The 21,535-nt window shown below is 46.0% G+C and overlaps 1 long non-coding RNA gene across 1 annotated transcript in view; it reads left to right on the top strand.

Moving 5' to 3' along the window:
- The window catches only part of LOC138565953 (uncharacterized), a 63,467-nt gene extending 46,942 nt beyond the window's left edge, over window positions 1–16,525 (top strand). Inside the window, exon 3 of the long non-coding RNA XR_011301731.1 lies at window positions 16,285–16,525. This is a non-coding gene — a long non-coding RNA (uncharacterized lncRNA). The remainder of the gene's footprint in view (window positions 1–16,284) is intronic.
- The last annotated feature ends 5,010 nt before the right edge of the window (window positions 16,526–21,535 follow it).

Consider the following 21,535-nt stretch of genomic DNA (forward strand, 5'->3'; position numbering starts at 1 on the left):
GAATGACCGGTGGGATACCGGCAAACCTATAATGAGGGCCCGTGAATCGTTGGAACACCACTGGGGTATTATAGAGTCCGAAGGGCATGACCTATATTCAAAATGCCCCGAAAGTGTTTTAAAAACTGTTTTCCACTCATCGCCGATCTTAATGTGGACCAGATGGTAGGCCATATATTAGTAAAGAAACAAGCATGACGAAGGCTTTTTAGGATGTCCAGAATGAGGGGAAGCGAATATTGATCCTTCATGGTAATTTCATTCAAGAGCCTATAGTCCATGGAGGACTGAAGAGAGGAAGAGTGCCCTCCTCGGTCCTGCAAAGATATCCAAAGTTGTTCTCTCTTGGCCATGGTCAGGAAATAGATAAGTTTATGTGGTATGGCTTTGTCTGGAAAAAGGCGTATTGCACAGTCAAAGTGCTGATTGGGAGGCAGTAGGATATAGTCTGGTTCGGAGAATACTTTCTGGAATCTGTGGTATTCTATGGGTATTTCCAAAGTACTACAGACCCTCTGAGGGGAGTCAGGGACGGGTTGTAACAGAGGAGCTGATACAAATGAGACATTGGCGCAACATTGACTAGTGCAAATATCAGATCCGAACACTATAATTTATGGAAAAGTTGTGATAAACTAGCCAAGGTAATCCCAGAATCGACGTAGCGGAAGGTGACTGAATGATATCAAAAGAAAGTAGTCCAGTATATTGATTGATCGAGAAGGTCAAGGGACTAGACTGTCCACTAACAAGACCAGGTGCAAGCAGGTAACCAACAATACCATGTACAGAAATCCCAACAGGCTTTTGGTGACTGGGTATCTTGTTCCTTTAAATGAAGTCTTGGTCTATGTAATTGCCGGAGACACCGCAGTCTATCAATGCAGTCAACGAGCAGTGATCAGAGCCGGGTCTACACCGGATATCAACAAGCAGGAAAAACAGCGATTGTGGAGTCATGGGTTGCGGGTTGACTCCAGAGAGCTGCAGATGCTTCTGGGCTTGTTGATTACCTTCTGTCTAGACAACAAGCCCACTAGTTTCCCCCTGGCTTGGGAGGACGAACTGTCATGCGGTAGCTTTGGAAACTGTGGAGCAATTGGAAACTCCATTGATTTGCCACTACGTTCCCACCCGAACGTCAATCAGTGGTTTAGTTGTCAAAGAAACATGGCCGCCGCCTGCATATACTGGGAAAGAGTTACTGGCTCGGGGCGTTGCAACCCTAACTACGTTTCTGGGTAAGACGTTCCGTAGTCTCACACCTTTTCCCCTGTCCTCCTTGTTTTTGTCTGCCTGCTGTGTTTGTTCTCCCGCGCTCACACTGCCACTGTGACGCATGTTGCACTGCGGCTTTCTTTGCTACCTTTGTTTTCTGCCGCTCAGGGCGTCTTGGAGAGTCTTCCCTTTGCCTCGCATTGTGTACCTCGCTGCACAAACGCTCCCATCCTGGCTTTTCCATGGGCTGGGGCCAGCTCCCTGGAGTCCCCACTGCCTGGCAAACAGCAATCAGGGCACAGTGGCCTCCGGGGGAGCTCATCCTTATCTCTTCCAAAAGAAGAAAGGTAAGAAAGTGGAATCCAGAAGAAGGAAGAAGCTACGGAGGAACCAGAGGAAGCCTCAGAAACCTCAGGTGAGGATACGACAAGGGAGGAAGTTGTTGGTCTTGAGAGCTTGCAACGCCCAACCTCTACCATGGCCAGTCTGGAGCAGTACCAGGAGCTTGTCGCCGCATTACAAGGGCTTACAGTCGAAGTTCAAAACCTACGAGTTGAAAATGTTGGCCTGAGACAGGAAACCGCCTTCAGAGATGAACAAGGAGGGGACTTACCTCTTCTAGCTCTGCCATTCGGCAAATACAATGGGAACCCCAGAAGGCTTAAAGAATTTCTGGAAGCCTGGCTAGTTTATTTCACATTCAGACCTCGAGCATACAAATCTGAGAGGGCCTTAGTTAGCTTTCTTATTACCAACCTGGTCGGCAACACTTTGGCATGAGCCACCCCCTTGGTAACAGGCTCAGATCCCTCACTCAACAATTACAACCTGTTTGTACAACACTTCAAGACATGCTTTGAAAGGCCTGAGTTTCAATAATCCTCCAATGAGAGTTTGTTGGATCTCAGACAAGGAACCGCCGATGTACAGTCCTATGTGTCTACCTTTCAGAAAGTAGCCGCTGAAGCTGGCTTGCCTGAGACAGCTCAACAAACCCTATTTCGACGTAGATTCCAGGAGGAGATCAAGGATAAGCTGGCCCGGATCGCAAGACCTTCCTCTTTTCAGGAATTGATTTCCTTGTCCCTCCAGATCGAATTTCATCTGGCTGAACGGAAACATGAAAAGCAAGGAACCAAATAATCCGCCTTCCCAGTACCTTACCAGCTCCCGACCTCCACTGACAGACCCTCGGTGGATGAACCGATGCAGGTTGGTACCGCTAGAGGACCTCTAATGGCAGCCGAACGTAAGTGATGTAAAGACTTAGGGTTGTGTATGTATTGTGGCTCTGACAAACACATCCTTAGGAACTGTCCAGAAGTACCCCTGAGACGTCAGGGAAACACCAACCCCCAGCCTTAAGCAGGGATAATGTAAGGGGAATAGACACTAATCCTTGCAATTCAGCGCAAAGACCAGAGCCATCCTTCAATACCAGACTCCTGGTATTTGGCATACACCTATTTATCAAAGGCCATCAACCCATCGAAGCCCTTGCCATGTTGGACTGCGGTGCTACCGGGTACTTCATGCACGACACCTGGGCACAAAACTAGTTGGTACCATATCGGAAAAAGACCACTCCCATACCCGTGGAAGGCGTCGATGGATCACCTTTGACGTCCGGACCCATCATACATTGAACTAAGGATCTGGAGCTGACCATGTTTCATCACAAGGAGCCCATCTGTTTGGACCTTATAAAAGATATGATTCTAGGCATATCATGGCTCAGGAAACGCAATCCCAGCATCAACTGGGGTCTGAACACTATTCAATTCCAGTCCGAGTATTGCCGACTACACTGCTTGGAGCATGACAATGAAAATCCCCAAGTAGGCATGACCGTGCCACTTTTGGCAACTGTTTTGCATACAATCCCTGTGCCTTATCACAGCTTTTTGGATGTGTTTGAGGATGTTCTGCCTAGAAAGTTACCACCTCATAGAAAGGAGGATTGTGCCATTGAGCTCCAGCCTGAAGCTACTGTTCCCTTTGGCAGAATGTTTCCTTTATCCCTTCCAGAAAAGAGGGCTTTGAAGGAGTACCTAGAGTCTAACAAACAAAACGGGCTCATACGGGAATCCAAGTCTTCGGCAGGAGCCTCACTCTTCTTTATTCTTAAGAATGGGACTTCCGAACTCCAGCCTTGCATAGACCATCGCGGACTGAACAATCTTACCATTCAGGACCGTTATCCTACGCCCGTGGTAAAAGACACGCTGAAAGCCGTACAAGATGCCTGCATCTTCACAAAGTTGGATCTGCGAGGGGCATACCATCTCCTAAGAATCCGAACAGGCGATGAATGAAAGACGGCATTCTGAACCCTTTTGGGGCATTACGAATATCAAGCCATGCCGTTTGGTCTTGTAAACGCGCTAGATCTATTCCAACGATCATGGATAAGATATTCGCGGACCTCCTGTTTTCCTCAGTAGTGGTATACTTGGATGACATCTTGGTGTATTCAAAGAGTTTGGATGAACATCGCCATCATGTGTTGGAAGTTCTACATCGCCTCGGGTAGCATCAGTTACTGGCCAGACCAGAGAAATGTACCTTTGAAGCATCCTCCGTTCCCTAATTGGGATTCATATTGTCTAAGGAAGGTATTCAAATGTATCCCCATAAGACCCACTTCTGCCAAGGACATTCAAAGGTTCCTTGGTTTGGCGAATTTCTATGAAAGATTTATCCTCAACTTCTCAGAAAAGGTCCTCCCCATAACAGCATTTCTAAAGAAGGGGGTAAGATTTTCTTGGACTCCCCAGGCAGAAGCAGCATTCCAAGAACTTAAGACTGCCTTTGTCACCGCCCCCATACTCTACCAACCTCATTGAACGGCTCCATTTCTTGTAGAGACCGACGCTTCTGGAGGAGCCCTTGAGGCGGTGCTCTTGCAGAAAAAGAAAGACGGATTACAACACCCGGTGGCACACTACTCGAGGACATTAAACCAGAGCAAAAGAAATTATTCAGTTCTCGAAAAAGAACTGCTGTCAATACGACAAGCCTGCCAAGAATGGCATCACTTACTTCAAAGGGCAGCCCATACATTTCAAGTGCGTACAGACCATTGAAACCTTTGTGTATTGCAGCAAATGGAATGTCACAACTCCCGACATGCCCGATGGGCGTATTTCTTTTCACAATTTGATTTCACCATTTCTTACCTGCTGGGTAAGGAGAACATCCTGGCTGATGCCTTATCCCGTAGTTTTGGGGAAGATACCGGACAGTACCTGGGTGAAGGAAGTATTCTGGCAGGAAAACAATTCATCGGTGAAATCAATACCTTCATACAAGACGTCAAACAAGCAAATGCTAAGTCCTCTCTACTCTTAGGCCCGCTGCTCACCCTTAAGAAGGGCCTATTGTTCAAGAAGAAAGCGTTATACTTGCCTTCGGAAGACCTCCAACTCTTGGCTATTTTATGGTGTCATGATCTACCCATGGCAGGACACAAGGGCCAATCTGCAACTCTAACTCATATCCTGGCATTTTTGGTGGCCAACTCTTAACAAGGATGTTAAGAATTATGTTTCCTCTTGTCCCACTTGCGCTCAAAACAAGTATACCACCGCCAGACAATTAGGATTACTGCAGCAAGACATTCCACGTTCCGGACCATGGCAACACCTGTCAACCGATTTCATTGTGGATCTTCCTTCATCGCAAGGTTTCACCACTATAATGGTGACAGTGGACTCATTTAGCAAACTCGCTCCTTTTTCTCCACTGAAAAGCTTACCCACATCCTCTCAGACAGCTTCTGTGTTCCTCAGGGATGTTGTACGATTGCATGGCATATCCCTTACTATAGTCTCAGATCGAGGACCCCAATTTACATCCACATTTTGGTGCTGCATTCTGCAAACAACTTCAGATACATAGAGCCCTGTCTTCGGGGTACCACCCCCCAAAGTAATGGACAAACAGAGCGGCTCAATGCCACCTTAGAGCAATATCTGAGATGCTTTTGTAATCAGGAACAAGACAACTGGTCGGGTCTCATTCACTTAGCAGAATTTGCTTACAACAACACACGCCACAAAGCTATCGGAATGAGCCCTTTTTTTGCACCTACGGGTACCATCTCAGGCACATTCCATAAGTCGGCTTTCCTTCTGCAGTCCCGACTGTTCATGAGCTTCTGGACACTTTGAGGACCACACATAAAGATGCTGCAGAAAACCTACAGACCAGTAGGAAGACCTACAAGGAAGGGGCTGACAAGAAGAGTACTAAAAATCCTGCATGGGGGGTTGGAACTAAGGTGTGGTGGGTTCATCCGGGAAAGTTCTCTCCCCAATACATTGATCCATTCTCTGTAACAGACAAGATCAACCCAGTTGCCTTTGGTTGAAGCTTCCATACAACCTGAGGAAGGTTCATCCCGTTTTTCACACTTCACTCCTCAAGGCCTATGTTCCAGATCTTTTTTCCCACAAGGTCCCAAAGCGCACCATTCCAAAAGACGAGGATCCCGAAGAATACGAGTTGTCTAGACTCATTGATTCTTGTTATAGAAAGGGTGTATTACAGTATTTGGTACATTGGAAAGGTTATCCCGTTTCCGAAACAACTTGGGAACCCTCAAGAAACATTAAAGCGCCTCAGCTTGTACTCCGTTTCCATACATTTCATATGGGTAAGCCAGTAGGAACCCCAAGGAAGAGGGGTCATACTTTCATGCGGCAGCCTTGGAAACTGTGGAGCAAGTGGAGACTTCATTGATTTGCCACTACGTTCCCACCCGAACATCGATCAGCGGTCTAGTTGTCAACCAACATGGCCGCCACCTGCATATACTGGGAAAGAGTTACCGGCTTGGGGCGTTGCAACCCTAGCTACACTTCTGGGTTAGACGTTCTGTAGTCTTGCACCTTTTCCCCCGTCCTCCTCTTTCCTCCTTGTTTTTGTCTGCCTGCTGTTTTCGTCTCTGCCACTGTTACTCCTGCCGCACCGCGGCTGTCTTTGCTACTTTTGTTTTCTGCCGCTCGCGGTGTCATGGAGAGACTTCCCTTTACCTCGCGTTGTGTACCTCGCTGCACGAATGCTCCATTCCTGGGTTTGGAGAACTGCTTTTCTCCTTGCTACCTTGCATGCTTCGCTTCTTCTGCATGCCTGTCTAGCATTCTGTCACGGCTGTGAGCTGCTCCTCTGTTGATCTCTCTTTCTCTCATTCTGGACTCCTGTCAGCCGCTCCTTTACGCTGCCTTCTCTTGTTTGCTACAAGAGTACTGTGTTTCAGGCTCTATTGTCTGTTACTTAAAGACCTGTTGGTCTACCAGTCATACCTTCATAGTCCAACCATCCTCAGGAATGGAAGTAGTCAGATCCACCAACTGAAACCACGGAAGGACCAGCTATCCACTTACCTGCACACCATCGCTACCAGGGTTGTTCTGCCTAACAGTGTTTCCATGTGCTGGGGCCGGCTCCCTGGAGTCCCCACTGCCTGGCAAACTGCAATCAGGGCACAGTGGCCTCCGGGGGAGCTCGCCCTTATAGCTTCCAAAAGAAGAAAGGAAAGAAAGTGGAATCCAGAAGAAAGAAGGAAGAAGCTACAGTGGAAGCAGAGGAAGCCTCAGAAACCGAAGGTGAGGATACGACAAGGGAGGAAGTTGTTGATCTTGAGACGAACTGCACAGTTACAAAGGTAATGCCCCCCAGATCCACAGTACAAGCAGAGTTGGTCCTGACGTTGTCTCCTCTTTTTGTCCTCAGAAAGAGGACCCCTGATAGAACCCAACTGCATAGACTCCGGTGGTGGTTCCATAGATGCTCAACTGATGCATGGTGGTTGCAGAAAGCATTTCTGGACCATACAAGTCGAGTCTTAGCGTTGCCTTTCAGCACATCGATCAGTGAGTCATCGACATCGATAAGAGCTTGTAAGGTCTTGGCTTCCTGAACGTGTACCAGCTCGTCCTTGAATTTGAAGGCTGTGGGGAAACAGTGTATTTTGTGAAACATTCCGTCATAAGGATTCTTATGCGAATTGCCAAAAACGGCTCACATACTGGATTATGTACAGATTGCCCTGTTTCAGATCGAACAGCCGGTTCTGGGCACAAGCGGCCTGGTTGGGTGACTTGAAAACATCTAAGAAGGCCTTTTGGAAATCAGTGAAATTGTCAGCATAGGACTACAGAAGTAAACCGTTCCCCACGCCAAGGCTTTTCCTGTGAGTTTGTTGAGAATGTATCCAATCTTTGCCTTATCACTGGCAAAGTGTACTAGCCTGATCAAGAACTGAACCTGGCAATGACTCTAGAATTAGCTTAAAAGGCATGGATTACCATCATACTTCAGAGAGCTTGATTGTGTAATGACCACTTCCATCGTAGGGGCTACAGTGTTCCGAGCAACCATATTTTGGAGCAAAGTGTTTACTTGCTGTAAAAATGTAACATCCTGTAGGGCTCATAACTCCTCTTAAAGCTCCTGTAAACCCTCCATGTCCGGATCCTACAGTGGTGTTAGCAGTTTCAATCTGTCAACGATTGCTGAGCCCTGATTCGGAGTACCTGTGGACCAGGGGTCAGGTGGAGGTTCTGGGGTGATCGACGATGTAGCGGGTAACAGTCAGATAGATGCTGTGTTACACAGAGATTTAGAACAAGGCCACCTAGAGGAATTGCTAAAAACTTGCAGTTTTGTCTGTCAAAAAACATCAAATCCAATCTGCCAATAAAAATGCTGAAGACGACATTCTGTTAAAAACAATAGTGAAATCCACAAGAACAGACACCACAGACAAATCTAATAAAAGCAAAGGTGCAGCATGACCACTGTCCATTATTTGGGGCATACTGGCTTGAAGGTCTAAAAGTGATGATTCTGTGTGATTATATGTTCTAAAGCCTGACTGTCTGGGCCCTAAGAGATCATACTCTTCCAAGTGTGCCTGAATCTGAAGATGATCCAGGATGAACAAGAATATTTTTAGCACTCTCTACACAACAACCCACTTCTCCCCCAACTCAGGGATATGGTGCCCTGCTCACCCTTCCAATACAGTCACTCTCTCTATTCTCAAACCCCTCGCCCTCATTTCTCTCCTACATCCTTCTCCTAGCATCCCACGCCTCTCTTCTAACTTTACTCTCCCAACACCCACTCTCTCACTCTAGCTACTACCCCCATTCCATACTAATTTCTCCTACTCTTATCTCTTTCGTTATTTCTCTTTAATTCACCTTCTATACAGCTCAATTCCCCTTTTCCCACACTACTCAACACTCCCCACATACAATTGGTAACACTCTCCCTCACAAATACCTTACTATGCTGTGCTCAAATTCTGCCACCAGCTCTCTGGTACTCGACTTCTATGCCTGGCGTCTCGATCCACCTTCAGCTCCTCTTACCTCACCCAAACAACCCACACCGCCTTTCCACCTGTCCCCTTTTATACAGTGGTCCTCATATTTTGTTTTCCCCCTCCTCTTTCCATTGGCTGCAGGACTCGCATGACTCTATAAACCAATCAATGCCTGTCTTTTCTCCAGGACCTGTGTTACACAGGTGAGAGGTTTTAAGAACACCTCTATGTCCTCCTTTTCCAGCACAGTTTCAGAAACAGTCTCGGATGTGGAAGAAGCCAGGGGCTCAAGCTGCTCGTTCTCCTTGTGACTTCCTCGGGTGTTGCAGAGTGCTGCTACCATTCTGATTCAGGGCTGGTTTCTGTGTCTCTCCTGTCCCCCTGCAGTCTCTCCTCACTCCCAGTTCATGCTCTGCTGATTCATTGGCCTGGGGTCTGTCTGCGATTGTCAAGTCAGTTGCTAGGGATATCATTCTTGTTTGGCAGAATGATTCTCAGTTCATTTCATGGCTGTGCTTGATTACGCCCTTCTGGCTCTGGTCCGGATTGTCTTTGTTGCTCCTAGATGCATTTTGGGAGTGGAGTCCTGAAGCAGTACCAGTGGAAACATTAGTGGCACATCGCTGTGGGGGTTCAGGGTCTGGGGAATCCCTCCCAGACCTCCTCAACTCCCACTTCCCTAATCTGGCTCAGGCATTTGTCCTGGTGAGCCTCCTGTGCCAGGTTGAGAGGCACCCCCCCCTGTCAAGGCCATGATCCTGTCCCTGGCACACTAATTAAACATTATGAAGATGTTGTGTTGTCAGGTGTGTGTTTGCTAGAGCTGCCTCAGCTGACAGCAGTGTGACCAGAGAAGAAATAAAGCTATCTTGAAGGAGATGCATCAGTGACGGTGGTATTCCCGAGGTTAAAGACCTTGTATTTGGGGACTTTGTCATAGTGTGTGTCCTGCAGGAATCAAATCACACTGAGGGTGCATTGTCCATACGACAGTTGGTGACGAGGATGGTGATAGGCTCTGCTGGGAGTGCTGGGGTTGTGAAAGGCTAATTGCACTAACATTGTAAACTTGCTTTTTTCAAAGGTTTACAATGTTCATTTCTAATGATCCATTTCAGTATATGTCATAATAAAAACATTACACTTATTTTGCTGAGCAAAGCATTTAATCAAAACCTAGAATAGCCATGTCAATGATTTTCTGATATAAGGTTACCGTTTCTAAAGGGGTAGTTTGGTACACTCCTACTGTACTAATTTAAATGTTTCCCTGTACTGTTCTGCAAAGTTTGGAGTCATGCATTCAGGCAGGAGCCAGCACAGAATTAAGTACCACTACAAGTCATTCCTGATTGTGGTCTATTGTAACTATTAACTCTGTTTTAGAAATTCTGTATAATTTACCTTCAGTCAATACCCCACCTTTTTATGCAATATGGTTGAAACATTGCTGTGACTTTAGAGTCCCCAGGTTTCAAGTCTGTGCCTATACAACTTTTAAAACATGTAGTCTGAATGTTCAGCACTTGGATAAATGATTTGAAATATCCCTATGAGAAAGTGAATGGGTCAAAAAGCACCATTAAGTGTTCTTGCCTGCTTTTCATACAATCAAAGAGCATTCTGGGAATGTAAGAATACCTACAGATTTTAATACTTGACAAATATGTCTGCAATAAAGATTTGTATGCTTGAATTAATAAGTACACAATGCATGTTAGGCTTGGTGTTTATGTAATTTTTCACAACACTCACCCTGTTATTAAAGGGTTTTTACCTATTAACTGGGAGCCTTGCACAGTTCTAGAAGAGGAGGGTCTGAGAGGGGAATTTGGGTCTTCGAGTAATGATGGGTGTTTGTATGCCCAGTCACCAGTGCACATACATCCTTCGAGAATTGGATATAAAGGATGGCCTCTTACCTAAGTAAAAGAAGCTGAGCTCCGCTGTCATTGCAGTCTGAACATGCGTCTTCTCCTAACGTTCGATTCTGAAAGTTTTCTGTGCAACTCTCTGCAAGTATAATATGGTGGATTATTACTTCTTCTGTCCCATATCAATTATACAGCATATGTGATGAAGTCCCCTGCTTAAACTTGGGGACCAACTGTGAGGTGGTCAAAGGGGAAGGGGCATGCTCTGAGCTAGTGAATGCTGAACCCGGAGGGGGTATTGGGGTTCCCCAGACAACCCCAACTGGGAGTCTGCTGTACGGCTGTGGGCGGTCACAGGAGCATGCACACCCCCACAAACACCAATGATTATTATGGTTGAAAGGAGGGGAGGGGAGAGTCAAAAACCCTTAAAGATACCCCTTATCATAACTTTGACATTCTTAGAGAGCCATCCCAGCTCCCCAGCAAGACCGAAACAGCCAATGTAGGAAATAATGAATAATACATCTTTAAAGAAATACAATTACAAAGTTTTTAAGTCACAGATGAACGACAAAAAAAATTCTTCAGCAATGTCTGAGACATGAGTCATGCCCGCGCTAATCGCAGAATTTCACAGATATATGAGCACCAAGAACCTGAAACTGATTCACATTGTACTCAAGAGAAAGGCAACAAGCCAACATTAGGGTTTTTTGGACTTTAGACTTGCACATTGGGTAGAGCGACCCGGGGGAAAGCAGGCAATGGCAGCAGAGGTTCAGGGGAGTGGGAAGGAAACCTCGCGCAAGTCCAGGCCAGTTATGGAATCCAAGATGGGGGAAGGCCTTAATGTAAGCTTAGACATCCCCCTGTCAACTCACATGACCCCAACCCCACGGCTCAATCACAGAGCCATGTTGCCCGCACTACACGGCTGCAATTCATGTCTTTTCGTGTCATCCAAAGAGAGGCGTGGCCACACTGTAAAATGCAGCCAGTTCAGTCTGGCAGTGGGGATGGGAGTGCTTTATTGAGAGGAGAGTTTTAGGAAAGAGCTGGAGGTTGGATTGTGAGTATCAAGGAAGTTGGAAGAGGATTGGGTGCCATCAGGCAAAGCAAGTTGGAAAAAGGGCATTGAGTAGGTTGGAGGGAGAGTTGGTACCATGTGCAGAAAGAGATAGATTGAGGTGGTTGAGGGAAGAGGAATCATTGGGAGCAAAGGACGCGAGAATGATGAGGGAAAGCTGAGGGGAGAGTAAAATTGATATGCCTGAGGATGCCTACCAGTGAGTGAGACCAGGTAGTCTCTGGGGAACGAGGTCATTTCAGGGCAGAATTCAGAGGAAGCAGGAGGAGATACAAGACGCTACAACCACACCAAGAGCAGGGGAGATTATGACAGGGGAAATCAGAAGGCGTGTGTCCCAGGGACCGGGACCCTAGAGCAGTGAGGTGGTCAGGTGACAGATAACTTCCCAAGCCTAGCAATGGGACCTTAGGAGAGTGAGCCAATGCAAGAGGATCAACCTTTGACTCAGACTCCTTGAGGAGACTTGCAGACTTTTCCAATCTGGAAGTGGGTTGGTATTGGGGCCTGTGAACTGCATTCAGAAGAAGAGGGTTCAGGAACCCTGAAAACCAACAACCTAAAGATAAGGGTCATTTATTGGACATTCAAGTAGGCCAGCAAGTGCACTAACTCATTTATAATGGGAATAGTAGATGCCAAGGACGCCACAAGCAGAGGTATACGATATTTGGCCAAAACATAGTACAGCTATGTTACTTAAGGCATACATTGGCAACATATTTCAAATCCTGGGTGGGAGTTTTGCAGTCAGTATTGCTTTAAATTGTACAATCCACTGTAGTTTCTGTTGCTTTTTTAATAACCACATCTACTGCCGACCAATGTCACTTGTCCAACGTCAACATTTTGTTCTTCATCTGAACATTTCATATCTCATTTGGAAAATTCTCATCCAGTCCTGGTTTTTCTTTGCATTTTGGGAATTGTAGTTCTGCTTTTCCCATTATAAATCTCTCTCTCTCTCTCTGAACACCCAGACTCGACCGCACAGTATCTCCGCTATTATGATAGAAGGATTTAAGAAGAAGGGACGGGACACCAATTTCTGCAAGTTGATCCTACAGTTTGATACTCGGGGACTACAGAGACTAATGTCAAAAGCGTGTCCACAAAGAAAACATAAAGAAAAAGCTTTCTTAAGGTGACACATTTCTCCATTAATCATTCATGGCTCTTTGAAATCCACCTTGGAGATGATGTACTGCATTAGTTTCCTCAATCCAAGTTGATAGTTGATTTGATAATACCGTTACATATTTTCCCACCGCATCAAGAAGGGAGATAGGCATATATTTTGCTGGTTCACCTCCATTTCCCTTAATGTAGATGGGGATAATTACTGCATTGACCCCGGTGCCTGGTACCTTGGATTGCGATTATAAATCTATGACTACAAATCCCATGATGCAATTATAACTGGGTGAGGGCATCCCACAAGACATGGGGCATGTTGAAATGTATGATTCTATTAAAGAAGCAAGGGAGAAGGCTAGTGCAACAATATACACGCATCTATCATACCGTAGAAGAATTGGAATACAACTATATTTGAACTAAGCTTTGCGATTGGATAAGCGGAATTTTAAAGCCAAAGAAGACTCAACAAAACCCTGTGTCATATACAATCAGTAACATGAAGCACTAGGGTAAATGTTGTAGATCATTGTGAGCAATAGCTTTAATAGAAAAGGAGTGGATGATATATTAAGAAATCAGTGGAGAAAACCAATTTAACTGGATGAGAAAATAGAACACAAAGCAGAATATAAACATACATTCAAATAATATCACGCCCGAAGAAGCACATGTGAATTGAAATGACATCAATATCTTTGTTCAACTGCTATTTAATGGATATGTGGAGAAGGAGTGAGAACTGTGTGCTTGATAACACAAAAATCCAGGGTCCAAGGAGGCAAAAAGTAAACGCAATGTTCATTGGGCAGAAAAAAGGGAATCCAATATCTGGGGGTTCCACAATCCAAGGACCTTTGGCAGAGCAGGGGCGATTGGGAGGGTAAGGCTACCAATTTAACACAACAATCCAAGGGGGTATCCAAATTAATTCAGAGTGAAGGTAGGGTGGGTAAAATCCAACTTAAATGTACCAGTTTTGCTGGAGTCATGAAAAAAAGAAAATGAACAAAATGGCTGGTGGGGAAGTTAAATTGCCCTTCCACAGCCCCTTGACCCTGGTTACCTTGGTAGTAGTAGAGGGTGGGTGGCACAGCTTTCAGTGGAAACACAGCTGGGCATGATGAAAAGGGGGACTGCTCTGTGGGGGTGGCAGAGGAAGTGAAGGGAACAGTGGATGCAGATGGGGTTCCTCTATCCCATCCAAAACATCCCTCCAACCAAGAAAGCAACGGCTCCTGGCGTACCAGCAACCTAGTTAAGGGTGTGCCAGAGGCTTGCCTCCATCATCTGCCGACTTAGGGAGAGCTTGGAGCACGCCAAGACAAGAACTGTGGCAGATGAGACACTGGACGCATGGCATGTGGTAGTTTGCTCTATGGCAAGCTGTGTGTCCCCCCAGGCATCCGCCACCGGCAGGATGTCCTCAGTGAAAATGTCATTGGACAAATTGGTACTTGTGGTGCATTCACTGTGGGCCTGAAACTGCATAGATTGGCTAGTGGAGGGCTGGGGTTCAGTGGCAGTTAGAGGTGGTGGCTGGCAGAGTGTCAGAGCTGATGTCGCCATGTGGTCGGGTCAGGCTCGCTTGCACCCTCGTGAGTCGACCATGAGGTTCCCACACTGCTAGGGGCTCAGAGTATGGCCCCCGCTGAGAAATACAACCAGTGTGCCACAGTTATAGTCGATCCGGGGATGGTGTATGAGCAGTGGGGGCAGGCCAAATCGATTGTAGCAGCAGACCACCAAGAAGGATATCACCCGAGATACAGCTGGTCATCTGAAGCATCGGAGAGTGTAGCACTAAATACAGAGGCGGCAAGCTATCTCTGCCACATTGTATTACAGACCCAATCAGACAACCCAAAGCAAGAAGTTCATACATTTGAAGACATTGCAATGTATTCTTTTGTTCCCCATCTACTTTTACATTGCACTGGTGGAGAGCCAAGAGGTACTTCACGGATATGGTATTCTGGGTGGAGAGACGTACCTGCACATCAAAGCGTCTATAAACATTGACTGGTTGTCATCAACCGACTGGAGATGGGCGAAAACTGAGAACCACTGTGTTGGTGTGGATGGCATGGACGTAAAGAAGCATATGATGGATCACTATTTGGGCCACCATGTGCATTGGAGTCTGTGGTTGAGTGGTAGATAGTTGTTCAAGACCACAAATAAATACTGTGTGTTAGACCCAGAGCTGACCCTTTTAGAGGGTACGTAGGACCCAAACCTACCTGTGCACAAGCCAGAGACAGTCCTGCTCCAGAGGCAGGGAGGGGAAGCTGGATGAAGGGGCCCAGTCCTTGACTCCCCACCCCCCAACCTACACAAAGTGCTACGAATGAAAATGTTGGTACCACCCTCTGTCACATGATACCTCCCAGTATTGTTTCTGGACACTGTTCTCTCTTTTCGATTCCAGAACAGCAACTCCCAGAGTGAACTAGGTGCAACTAAGAAGAGAGCCAGACAGATAAGGCTATGTACTTTAGATCGTCACCAACAGCTAGAACTAGATGTTACAAATTTCTAGTTGCCAGACTGGGGAACAGGGAATCCTAGGCTAGGGAGATGGTACGCCCATGGGAGACGAAAGAGGGACAGTGCTTTGTGTGTTTTAGTTCGGTCTGCTGCCAACAAACTCTTGAATTATTGGAAGAAATTATAATAAACACCCTTGAAACTATTTCTGTTGTGGGTAATTTTGAGGCCATCTGTGACAGAAGTTACTGTTAATGCTGAAACAGTTATACTGAATTGTCTGCATCATTTATTTCATTCAATGTATCAACTATATCATTGCCAAGAAATGTTTGTGGTATTTGGAAATATGTCACTGTTATGCAATGTCCACCTTGAAAGGATCACTTTTTATTAGCTGCAATTTTCTGTTGTTGCAAGTAACATGGTGCATTTCTTTATTGATTAGATTTTAATATAAACCCTCAGGAAATGTGAGATGCATTCAACGTTTTGTACAGACTAAAATGAATTGTGTTGCTGGTTGATAACCCAATAATATTGCCTGGAATAAGGAATATAGTAGGTGAAAGGGCACTCTTGACTTGATGTCCCCTATAAATAGGATCAGGATATTTGTAAACGGTGATGCATTAAACAGAAAACAACAACTATGTTCATTTAATTAGCACATGCTATAGGGATAAGTGTGATCTGAAGGGAGAGACCCCATGGGTGATACATTCACTGCTCTACTGTATAACCAAATCTGGATTTTAAGGGTAATAGAAGGAATATCGAGATGCTACAGAGGTAGGAAAGTTAGTAGCTGTGCACATGTCTTATGTATAATGTTGCAAATAACCAATGATGCTACTGTTTGAAACAGAAGGAAAAAAGAGATTCATAAGTCTGTACATTTTCTAATGTAGACCTTATGAAGAATTACAACATTTGTCAGACGTGACTGTGTTCAGGTTATGGTGAGTCTCATCATTTTCTATGTGTACATGGGGTCAACTGGGCAATCATTATTTGAAGGGAGTGAAACCTAGAAGAGTTAAATCTGTTAGCCAAGTACTGGTCTCCGGAATTTGAAAAAAGGGAAAGAGAATAATCCTCATGATATTTTGTTTTTTATTTTTCTGGCCACGAAATAGACAAACAAAGCTGCCTGCAACTGAAAGGATTAAGTTCTAAGCACCACCGTTCCTGTTGCGATGTCATGCTGCCTGCTCACTGGCTTGGCAGTCTTGAACTGTGGGCCCGGGTGCTCGTCTGAAGATGGCAGTGTGGTATCCTCGGAGGGCTGTTTGGAGGACTAATAGTTGAGTGCACCAATGACTGAGAACTTCTGAGTGGATGGTGAGGCTTTCCATGAGGAGATGGTGAGAGCACTGAGAAGGGTGTAGACCTATTTCAGGTGAGTGGTGGTACAAAAAGACTGACTGAGAGGCATCCCAGTTATGATGAACTCAGATTCCACTCTCCCCTTTTGCAGAGAGGAGAATCCAATCAAATAATATGACAACTGACATTATGTGGGTCAATGCATAGTGTACGAGCTCCCTAGAGAGGGGCTAACTCATGCACCCAGGAAATCGGCAGACAACCCTTTGTATTGGACTACGCCGTTTCTCAAATTCTTTTTGATGACTGCAACTTTGCCGAATTATCTTTTGATGATTTTATCACTTTTTTTAACTGCAACCAGAGGGTTGTGCGGGAGACTCTGCACCTCCACTTCCGCTGGTAGACCTCCCCCTCATTCTATTTACAAAACCCAAACTTACCATCTATAAGTAAAAGAAAAGTGTTTAAAAAGAAATCAGCCAAAAGATATTCGGCAAAGTGAGGAATAGCGGGTAATGTACACAGTAAATTCGTGACAGAGAGTAAATAGGGGTATAGGTGGGGGTGGGGACCATGCTCCCTAGGGGGATCTTTGTGCCTCTACACATTCAGTGTTGACTGGAAGACATGGATGAAGGGAAAAAGTGAGTGTCAATGTATTCAGGGAACTCCTTTCACTGGGATCACTCTTATTTTATTCATAATTGCTCTTTTATAATGCGCTTAATGCCGGACACCAGTTTCTAAGCGCAAGACCGGGATTCGAACCTGTGTCGCTATGCGTTGTTTTGTTTCCAAGACAAACACATTGCCCCTGAGCTATCCTCCCAGCTCTTAGGGTAACATGTACCTGGAGATCTTTATAGGGTACAGAAAGTAAATTCCTGCAAAGACTTAATGCTGCCTTGCACCCCACGATGTGCGTACTGTGTTCGTTTATGTTTTTACAGGGGCTAGGCAGGGTTATCACATTGCACTAATATGACTTGCAGGGTCCGTAATTGTTGTCTATCCCAAATAAGAAAACTAAGAAGTTTGTATTAAGGTTGGGTGGCTGCCTACTCTAAATATTATCATCCATACTGTAATGTGAAATGGATCCATAAACGCACGTGTGTGTGTGAATGCGTGCGTGCGTGGACATACATAATTGATTTTTAACAAATAAAAGACTTCAGGTTAAACCAACAAAAAAGATAACATCTGCAAACATTAGAAATATATAGATTTAACGTAGTGGTCTTAAAACTGTGGGGCTGGCCCCCCTAGGGGGGACAGGATGTCCATGGGTGGGCACGAGGCTATTCAAATAGAAAATAAGGATGAGTGCAAGAATCCCCACTAAGGATCATTTGCTTCGCTCGGTGGTCTGGGTTAATGACAAGGAGGAACAGTGGTGCCCTAATGCAGCCTGTCAGATCACGCCCAAAGAACATATGGGGTCAGCTCAAAGCGTACCTCCTGCAAACGACACCCTGACAGGATACCCCTGCAGCTTCACAGTCAGACTGACTCCGAACTTTCAATGATTGATGGCTGGACCGCCATCTAGCTTGCTGCCCTACTGAGTTTGCTGATCTGTGTCCCTTCTAGACCCGCCTCACCTGACTATATATGTAATGTGGGTCTGTTTTTTCTTGCCCTCGATATGTCTAATGATGATGAATGTAATGTATGATGCCAGGAAATGAGCACAAGCAGTGTGAAGTAAGAAATCAAATACTGTGGCGATACCCCTTGTGGCGAACAAGAAGTAAGACTCGGACCAGAGGGAATGGTTAAACACTGACGTTTTATTCAAATTAAAGGAAATGCCTCAATAGCCCTATTGCTGAAAGTGGGTTTCCCTTCCTAACAACTAAAACTAAAGTGCTTGTCAGGACGTCAAACAACTCAAAACAATCCTCCGTCCTAACCTATCCAACTAGCTGATCCTTCCACTAGATGAAAAAGGAAAAATAAATTAAAAGAAAGTGTTTTCACACTGGAGGTCGTCCAGGCCCCCTAGCTGACCCCCTCTCTTGCAGACAATCTTCGAAAGCAAATGTTTGTCCCAGGAAACGGTTCCTGGCCTGGTTTACCACAGTGTCCCTCAAAGGATTAAATCAGAAAGTTAAAAATGCAAGTCTGTCTCAGTTCCTATGGTTATAACGTTTTCAAATGTTCAAAAAGTGTAACTCAATTCAACAAAGGTTTCAATGCTTCGGTCCAATTTGGTACTTGACCTGCTTCCTCCAACAATGCTGTATCTTAAGGCCCCACTTGCTCACACACGCCTTCACATTTTGGGTTACCGTGGGCGTTCCACTTTTCAGTTCCCTTTTATAGCTCTCTTGGGCTTCAGTATTGGTATCAGTCCTTGTGTCCTTTCGTCCTTGGGAGACTCTTCAATATGACTTTCTTGGCTTCCGGGTCTTTAGCTGTTCTCGTGTTACTAAGGACACTTCGGTCGATACTCAGGTTGTTCATAGGCTTACTCGCCAGGGAAGGACTGAGGATTTCAGCTTCCCCGCAGTGCTCAACCACCCACCTTTCTTCTTTCGGTGTGGCCGACATACCTGCTCTCTTGCGGTTCTTCCGACACGGAGGGTCAGAGATACTGCTATCGCTGGCGTTCGTCTCCACCTGCCGTGTGATTGCCTCCTGTTGCAGCGGCCTCGTCAGTGCTGTAACTGTAAGTATAAAGATACGGTGTGATACCAATCCAAGATTGACTGGAGGCAGTAGGAGAAATTCAGCTGGTCTATGGAGCCGTTGAAAGTGGAACAAAGCCCCAGTAAACATCCAAGTCCCCTGATAGATACCGAGGAATTGTATGCCCACTAGCATGAGCCCAAAAAGGGTTAAAAAAACAATATGGGGAAAAACCCAGTCCAAGAGGTAGAAGTCACTGGGCCTCATTACAAGTATGGCGGTAAGGCAACAACGGTGCCGGTATCGCTACCGGCACCGTTGCTACCGTACCGCGATACTACGAGTTCTGCTTTCGGGTGCCTTCGCAGCCACCAGGTCTGACCTGTTGGCCGTACCGGCACCCGCGAGCAGAACAAGACTGTAGCACCAGTACCGTTATTAACTGTACCGGTGCTACCACCTTCCCCATTCCCATTCAACCCTATGGGGCCGAATGGGGATGGGGAGTGCCTTATTACCGGCACCCGTAAATGGGCAATTACTGGGTCTGCCAAACTCGGCATGACCCGGTAATTGCCCATTTGCGGGTGCCGGTAAAATCACAGGTCTGGTGGCAGCCGTGCCTGTATTACAGGCACGGCTACCGCCAGCCTCGTCATGAGGCCCACTGTCTCTTGTAGAGGAGTTGAAGGGGAACACTGCGGGTGTTCCACGAGCGGTGGAATCCAGAGAATAACGGCAGAAGGCTGAAAACGGAGTTCCAAGACAGAGCAACAGGAGGGGGGCAAGGAAGTCTGGAGCCGACAGTGCCACGGGCGAAGCAGCAATGAGCAGATGGAAGCGCTCACTAAAAGGTACGCAGGGAGAGCAATGAAGGAAGGAATTGAAGAGCGAAGCCAGGTAAGGAAGAAGGGAGCACAGGAGGGCGAGCGGGAGGCCAGGCAGCGTGAAACACAGAGGGAAACGGGAGAGCAGCAGCACCGCGATAAGCAGGAACAAGGAAAGAAGCGTATATCCCAGTAAATAACGAAGCGATGCAGAGAGTTACCTGCTGCTTTGGGTTTCATAGGTTCGTGAGGTGAATCCATCCCGGACAGCAGCGCGTTTCCTGGTGGCCATGTTGGAAAAGGCTAGAACGTTGCGATGTCTTCCAGAAAGTGAGCAGAGTGTGCGCCATCTTACAGGTGAATACAGCCCTAAAGAATGTCTGCTTCGCTATTGCTGCCAAAGGGACAAGGGACTGGCATCATTCCTAACAAGTGCTTTCTGTCTGCGGTTCTCGGTACGGGGACTGAAGAGCTTTCGCCACCTGCGTTCATAGATTCGGCAGTGTTCTGCAGGCTCTTGGCCCACAATATCCTCTCTGTGGTCCTGCCTCCAGGATACGTTTGTTCCGTACTCCAGAACAGCTGCTGCTATGCGCGTCTTCTTCCCTGCCATTCGGATTAGTGTCAGGGAACCTCCTTTTACAGCAGAGAAACTTTGTGTATTTATAGGAGTCTCTTTTACTAGAGGTATGGGGCTTCTGATTATAAGATGTCGAGTCTGAGGAGGGTTCAGTAGTGGTGTTAGAAAAACAAAAAGGCCTTGAAACCGTTACAATTTCTTTGGTCCCCATATAGGCAGTGAGAGTACAGTCTTTAAGGGAGATCTCACTTTACATTGGGATTTCTTATCCCCTAAGGGAGAGTCACTTCCAGTGAGGCCCCGCTTTCCCAAACCCCTAGGGAAGGTCTTGCGGAGTGGGCTCACCTCCCTAGCATCTATGGGTTTGCGCCTCCTTGGGGAAAAGAGATGAATTTCCCAGATTCACCATACCCTTTAAAAAGAAAGGAGCCGTAGTGTGTGGAATGTACATTGGAATACTGTATTAGGAAAGGAGCAATCCAGGTAGGCAGCTTTTTACCCCAAAAAAGGGGGTGTTAGTTGTGCTAAAGTAGTGCACAGTTCGCCTTTTGAGAGTTCTTGTTTTTGGCAGCTTGATCATACAGATGGTGACAAAATCACCCCTTGGGGGATACATGAACCCTCATTGGATATACTGAAGTGCAACTGATGTTTAAATGGCCCATTGGGCCTCGGGTAGGTTGGTATTTTAACCTCCACTTTGAAAGTTGATGGCAAATTGAGGGAGTTGAAAAACTGAGTTCATGTGAATTGATACCGAGATGTTATTATTCCTACAACTTTGTGATTACTGAATGAGAGGTTTATGAATGCAAATAATTCCTTACGTATAAGTGACAACTGATTAACGCACCCCTAATAAATGACAATGAAATAAAAGTGAAGGTAGGACAGCAACATATACATGCTGGGTTAAGATGCAGATGTGCTACTAATTGCCCTAGACAATAAAAGAAACAAAGCATCTAAGCATAAGCTACAATTATGTAGGGAGAGAGTGCACTATGTAGGACATGA

Source organism: Ambystoma mexicanum, chromosome 2p, assembly GCF_040938575.1.
Source record: "Ambystoma mexicanum isolate Mex_15411 chromosome 2p, UKY_AmexF1_1, whole genome shotgun sequence".
Lineage (NCBI taxonomy): Eukaryota > Metazoa > Chordata > Amphibia > Caudata > Ambystomatidae > Ambystoma > Ambystoma mexicanum.